This window comes from Crassostrea angulata, chromosome 5 (genome assembly GCF_025612915.1).
Source record: "Crassostrea angulata isolate pt1a10 chromosome 5, ASM2561291v2, whole genome shotgun sequence".
Classification (NCBI taxonomy): Eukaryota; Metazoa; Mollusca; class Bivalvia; order Ostreida; family Ostreidae; genus Magallana; species Magallana angulata.
Window position 1 is genome coordinate 39,218,804 of NC_069115.1, and position 7,809 is coordinate 39,226,612.

The window sequence follows — 7,809 nt, forward strand, 5'->3', positions numbered from 1 at the left end:
ACTGTGGTTGTTCCTGCAGTGGTGCCCTAGGACGATTTGTGGCATTGAACACATGGTTAGAAAGGAAACACTGGTAATGTTGATGAGCCCCTGTGTCACAATTTACGTCCATAATTACTTTCCATACATTTTATGCTACGTTTATATTGTTACTAATTTATTGTCAGAGTTGCTTTCCATAGTTTAAAGCTCACTCAACTGGTTTTACTAGGCGGGTTGTAATCCTGTGCATTTAAGAATTCAGTCTGGGCGTAGCAATTGTAGAGAGCGGACGTTTTCAACCAGCTCCCTCATTTCATCCTTCATGTAACATATAAGTATTACTGACCAGAGTCCAACTATTCTGGGTAAGTTTGTTTTTATTTTAATGAACCGGATTTAATGCCGTATTTATTCCTGAAATGGCCAGATAACCTTGTTTTATATTTTCCGTGAGTAATTTGGAAGTATTTTGAAGTAATGTGTGATAATGAGTATTTGCTTTGTAAAAGTATGTGTATTGTTTTAATGTAAACATATGTTGTCTGTATTTCAGAGTAAGGCGTGTAGTAGTTGCCGTCAAATAAATGTATTAATGTAGTACACAAGTATATGAAAGTGAAGTACGTGTACGAGTCTAGTGATTGTGTAAAGTAAAGTATATGTAGTGAAGTAGTAAAGTTATGTACAGCAAAATGTGCAAATATAAGTGTAAATACAGGAAAATGTATTGAGTAAAGTAATGTGCAGTAAAATGCAAGTATGAGTAAAATAATGTTATCTGTGTATTTATCATTTCATTTATATTTCAGATCCCTTTTTGTACCTTAATCTCAAGTCTATTGAAGAATTCCCTTAAAATTGAAATTATAGCACTTGTTATATGCAGAGCTATTTTGGGTAAGTGTATCTTTAGATTGTGGAGATGGTGTAAACATCAACCATAACTCGTAGTCTACTTTAGACCATTCCTTAGTGGGATCGATACTGCAGCGAGGTCTAAATTGTTCATCATATTTCTTCCACCCCAAATCTCCCTCACCACATCTTGATGGCCCTTGTCTAATGTCATGCAAATATTTTAGAAGACCTTGAAAAGATTCTGGATGGTCTGAAGCATAGATACTTGCATAAACTAGAAATGCATCTGTCCATCTACTGATCGATTTAATCTTTATGATGGGCCTAACTACCTCTCTTATGACCAACTCACCCTTGACTTTGTCATTAAAAAATTTTCTCTGAAGATTCCGTCAGAGAGTTATTATCAAGCAATGTCAATGTATGATTAACTAATATTTTTTTACTTCATTGAGTTAAAGATATTGCTAGATAACAATGTATGAATGCTATCTACGATTGACTTTCAACACCAATACTTGTACCTGATTGAATAGCTAAAGCAGGAACAGGTGTTTGAGGGCAAACTTTGGTTCACAGTTGCCACATCTTCACTGTTACACCCGTACAGGCTACCATAGGTAAAACTCTTTTGTCAAGTGAGGTAATTTTGTATCTTGTTACGTTATTCTGTTATTTGGCGGTAAGCACATGGTGCAGCGAAGTCAGGAAAACCCTCATATATTACGAAAATAAGGCACAAGGAAGTTAATACATTTATATTTTGTGTAAAGATCATTTGCTTATACTAATATTAATTTTCAATACAAGTATATTGAATTCTGTGTAATTGTTTACAGTTTCAAGTGAAGTTTGGTACTGTTTGTGACTCTGCGGCGGGAATACCCGTATTTTTGTTCTACATTAAACTTCATCAGTCAAAACCAAGTCAACCTTGTTTTATCTACGGGAGGGTCGATCCATAACCGCACATCTCTGCCGTAACAGTGAAACTCCTTCCAAGGAATCGTAAAACGGTGAGTGTGACCCATGGAAGCCTGAAGACGCCATTACCGATGTTGTGTTTGAACGTAACTGCGACATGTGATGATTCTTTGATGATGTGTAACTGTGAACGAAATATTTGCGATTTATAGTGATAACATTGCGATTTATATTGTTGATATTGACTGGTTAAAAATTGTGTGGCGGCACGTTTGCGTTATAAGGTGACAACTTTAAACATTACATTTTGTGTTTAGATGTGCAATTAACTGGTTAAACTTAAGTACTATAGTTATAATATCTGTGCATATGAACAATCATCAGAACTGTTCTGTAGATTTGAACTGCGTTGACACTTAATTACAACTGTTTATTTTGCATGTTTTACAATATACATGTTTTGTAATCAGTGTTTATGCATGTGTACATGTACATGTATTTACCTCATGTGCTAAGCGAAGGTTCAGATATTTTATTGCAACACTTTATTGCATAATAGCTACAGGTATTTAGCATTCTATTGTTTGTAAGTGCAGTCTTACTCTCTGTGTTACAAATATGTCGGACGACTGGACGCCTTATACAGATGCATTTTCATCTATTTCTCCCGAAACAAGGAACGAAGCGAACACAGATCACGACAAAGAAAATACTAAAGAAACTGCTAAAGGAGCTACTAAGGACTCTGAACAAGCAAACCAGATCAACACATTAAGGCCGGGTGAGCGCAAGATGACCCCGAAAGGTTTAGATTGGCAGGTCGATAAGATATGCTCAGAGTTTAAGCTTCATGTTTCAAGATGGCGGAAGTGTGCCTCTTGCATTGAAATTCTTATCTCGGATTCGAGTTATACCAAGCACGTTAGACGAAAAAGAGACATTCTTATGAACATTATGACTACTCTGAGTGAAATTTATGATAGGCTGAAACAAACACTTACCAATGAAGAAGATGTGAAGTACAGAGACTTATTAGATCAGTATCAGGGAAGATTAGAGATTACTTCTGGAGATAATCATACATTGATGAGTTTAAGAAAACTAGAGTGTGACTCGGTTTCCAGGGCTTCGAGTAGATCACACAACAGTCGTACATCAAGGTCATCGAGGCATTCCAATACGTCCCGGGGTTCTAGAGAGTCGATAGATACAGTCATAGAGGCAGTGGCCCTGAAGACAAAACTGAAGTATATTGATGCGGAGGCAAAACACAAAGCAGACCTTGAAGTATCAGAGTCAAGAAGGAGCTTGATATAGCCCAGGCTAAGTTAGAACCACTTGAGACTTTGGAGGATACTGGACCATTCTTATACAGTGACTTAAAACATTCCGTCACGGAGCTGGACTCCAAGGAGCATGTTAAAAGATTTATTGATACTCAGGTCAGGCCAGAAGAGGATAAGGCCAAGATAGAACCAGTGTCTCAAGCACCTCCAATTCTGCATAGGAACCTCATGCTGCCTACGTTCACTTCTCCACAAACACAACAGGAAAATGTTGCCACCAGTAATGCATCAAGAGTTCCGCTAAGCAACGTAGACTTGCAGTCACTTAGTAATCTACACCGCCTAGTAGTGGTCTTAAACCTACGGAGCAAGGCTTATTAGATCTGGCTAATTCACTAGCGAAGCAAGTTAGTCTAGGTCGGTTACCTCCTCCTGAACCTACAATATTCCTAGGAGATCCTTTGAAGTACCCTAGCTGGAAGGCATCATTTTAGACACTCATAGAGCAATGTCAGATTCCAGCATCAGAAAGGATTCATTACTTAAAGAAGTATCTGGGTGGATCAGTTAAAGACGTTGTAGAAAACTATTTTCTACTGTCGACAGATGATGCATACGAGGAGGCGAAAGGACTATTAGAACAAAGATATGGTAATGCGTTTGTTGTTGCCAATGCATTCCGAGACAAAGTGGAGAAATGGCCGAAGGTAGGACCAAGAGATGGTGTTGGGCTGCAGATATTCGGCGACTTTCTCAAACAGTGCTTCACAGCTATGCAGAGCATTTGGGAGCTTAAACATCCTCAACGACGACAGAGAAAACAGACGATTACTAAGCAAACTACCAGACTGGCTAGTAACAATATGGCGTAGAATTGCCACTCAATACAAAGAAGAGAGGATGAAATTTCCTCCATTTAAAAACTTCATGGACTTCATAGTTAAAGAAGCTAAGATTGCAACAGATCCTATAACCTCCATAGAGTCTGTGAAGAAGTCTGAACTCTCCCATACAGAGCCGAGTAAACCACGACCTGATTTCAAGGCACGACAGCGAGGTACAGCTGACTATGGAAAACGGTCTTTCCTGACAGATGTTGATGAGGATCAGGTTGCAAATGTGAATGTTGCGAATAGGAGTGACAAAAGAAGAAATTGTGTTTTGTGTGAAGGAAATCATGAACTAGATGACTGTAAACAGTTCTTAACGAAGAGTTTGGAAGGAAGGAAACAGTATGCGAAACGGTAAGGTCTTTGTTTTGGATGTTTACATGCGGGTCATTTAACAAGGAAGTGTCGTCAGAGAAAAAGATGCAGAACTTGTTCCCAGTTTCACCCGTCATCCCTACATGGGGACGTATATCAACGAGGACAGCACCAGATTGTGGAGGATATTAAGACAGTAGTGTCAAAAGAGAGTTCATCAGGAACAACATTCTTGAATCACTCTGGAGCATCTAGTTAAAGTACCATGATACATCCAGTGTATGTTTCACATAAAGAGAACCCAGATAGAGAGAGCTTGATAATGCACTACTCGACACACAGTCGGATACCACCTTTATTCTGGACAAGACTTCAAAGGCCCTTGGACTTGAAGGAAAACCTGTGAAGCTCATGCTTTCTACCATGTATGCAGAGAATAAGGATGTAGATAGTTGTAAGATTGGGGGACTTGTGCATGGTTTCAACAGTGAACATAGGATACCATTACCGGAAACGTACACAAGAGAGATCATGCCTGCCAACAGATCTCATATTCCGACACCGGAAATTGCAAGAAGATGGCCTCACTTGGAGGTTATTGCAGATGAACTTCTACCTCTTACTGATTGCGAGGTTGGATTACTTATTGGCTACAACTGCGTGAAGGCTTTGACGCCTAGAGACGTTATCGTTCCATCCGTAGACGGACCTTATGGTCAACGCACTGACTTGGGGTGGAGTGTAATAGGCATAGTAGAGAATGACTGTTCAACGGAATGGGATGAGGACCCCATAGGAATTAGTCATCGTATTGTTGCGTGCGATGTGCCTACAGAACTTTGCAGATCTGAAGTTTCAAGACCAGACCATGTTGTATTTTCCTTAAGGAACAAGATAAAGGAAGTAATCAACCCTGAAGAGGTAGTTAGGATGCTTGAAGTGGACTTTAGCGAGAACTCAACTAGTTTTAAACACATTTCCTATGAAGACAGAACATTTCTGGATGCCATGGAAAAGGGGATTCATAAGCTGGATGGGCATTATGAAATGCCATTACCTTTCCGAGAAGCTATGCCATACCTGAGCAATAATAGAGACATGGCATTACAGCGACTGCAACATTTGCGGAACCGATTTGCGAAGGATGCACAGTATTGCGAGCATTACATTTCTTTCATGAGAGAATTGATTTTGAAGGGCTTTGCAGAAAGAGTACCGGAAAAGGAAATCAACGTTGATAGTGGACAAGCATGGTTCATTCCACACCATGGTGTGTATCATCCGCAAAAACCAGGAAAGCTGCGTGTAGTCTTTGATTGCAGTGCGAAGTATATGGGTCAGTCATTAAATGACCATCTGCTACAAGGACCTGATATGATGAATATGCTCGTTGGAGTTTTGTGTCGTTTTCGCAAAGAGCCTGTTGCCTTTGTTTGCGATATTGAGCAGATGTTTCACCAGTTCAAGGTAAATGTGGAGCACAGAAATTATCTACGATTCCTGTGGTGGGCTGACGGCAATTTCAGTAAGGATCCTACTACTTACCGGATGACCGTACAGCTGTTTGGAGCAGTGTCCTCCCCAGGATGCGCCAACTTTGGCCTGAGACAAGCTGCCACTGATGGAGAACTTTAGTTTGGATCTGATGTTGCGAACTTTATCAAACGAGACTTCTATGTTGATGACGGATTGAAGTCGGTTGCTACTCCAGAGGAAGCCATTAGCCTTATAGAGAGAAGCAAAAAGTTATGCTGTGGAAGTGGTTTGAGATTACACAAATTCCTTTCAAACTCGAAGGAAGTTTTGGAGAGCATTCCAGCTGACGATAGGGCAAAGGGACTAGGAGATATTGACATACATCAGGACAAACTTCCCATTAAGAGAACTCTAGGTATCCAATGGTGTATTCAGACAGATGCATTCAAGTTCAAGATTACCCCAAAGGACTGTCCCCTTACTAGACGAGGTGTTCTTTCGACGTTATGTTCCGTATACCACACACTTGGATTCATTGCGCCTTTTGTCATAGTTGGGAAACAAATCTTGCAGGAAATGTGTAGAAACTGAACAGATTGGGATAGCCCTCTAGCAGAGAACTTGCAACCAAGATGGAGATGTTGGAGGGATGATCTCGAGAAGCTTGGTTCCTTGGAAATCAAGAGATGTCTGAAACCTGAGAACTTTGGAGATGTCGTAGTGGCCGAACTACACCATTTCTCAGATGCAAGCACTATTGGATATGGCCAGTGTTCATATCTTCGTCTTATAGATGACAAGCAACAAGTACATTGCTCTTTAGTTATGGCCAAATCAAGAGTCACGCCACTAAAGCCAGTTACTGCACCTCGGTTGGAACTAACTGCTGCTCTCGTTTCTGTTAAAGTCAGCTCCCAACTTCTAGAAGAGCTCGAAATTAGCAATGTCGTTGAATGGTTGTGGACAGATAGTACTGTTGTCCTTGGATACATTGCTAATGATTCTCGGCGTTTTCACGTTTTTGTCGCCAACCGACTTCAACAGATTCGTGACCACACGGAACCCTATCAGTGGAACTACATCAGTTCAGCAGAAAACCCAGCAGACATAGCATCACGTGGAATTACAGCTGCTGAATTACGAAACAGGAAGGAATCGTTCAGAGGACCAAATTTTCTATGGAAGTCCAGTTTATATTTTGTGTAAAGATCATTTGCTTATTCTAATATTAATTTTCAATACAAGTATATTGAATTCTGTGTAATTGTTTACAGTTTCACGGTGAAATTTAGTACTGTTTGTGACTCTGCGGCGGGAATACCTGTATTTTTGTTCTACATTAAACTTCATCAGTCAAAACCAAGTCAATCTTGTTTTATCTACGGGAGGGTCGATCCATAACCGCACATCTCTGCCGTAACATTCACTTTTTATTGCGATGACGCCTCCCCTGCTTCGTGATGGACCTGGTTCTTGTGATGCCTGATCATCAATGGATGGAGCTGATCGCCCGGGTCTTGAGCTCATTGACCTTGATCATTTTCCCTCGTGGCATCTGCAATTCTGCTTATTATACCCCCCGCAAACGAAGTTTGGGGGGTATATAGGAATCACCTTGTCCGTCCGTCCGTCTGTCCGTCCGTCCGTCCGTCCGTCTGTCTGTCTGTCTGTCTGTTCAATTCATGTCCGGTCCATATCTTTTTATGGAGAAACATTGGAAGGTCTCACTTCACACAAAGATTGCTTATGACCTAAGGGTGTATCATGACCTTGAACCAAGGTCATTCGGTCAAGGTCAAGGTCACTGACAGAAAAACTGCAAAATTCCTGTCTGGTCCATATCTTTCTTATGGAAAAACATTGGAATATCTTACTTCACACAAAGATTGCTTAAGACCTAAGGATGTGTCATGACCTTTACTGAAGGTCATTTGGGCAAGGTCAAGGTCACTGGCAGAAAAAAGTGCAAAATTCGTGTCCGGTCCATATCTTTTTAATGGAGAAACATTTGAAGGTATTACTTCACACAAAGTCAGCTTATGACCTTTGGATTTGTCATTATCTTGACCCAAGGTCAT

General features: G+C 40.4%; 1 pseudogene; it reads right to left on the reverse strand.

The window, feature by feature from the left end:
• The window catches only part of LOC128185413 (uncharacterized), a 52,054-nt pseudogene extending 44,245 nt beyond the window's left edge, over window positions 1-7,809 (reverse strand).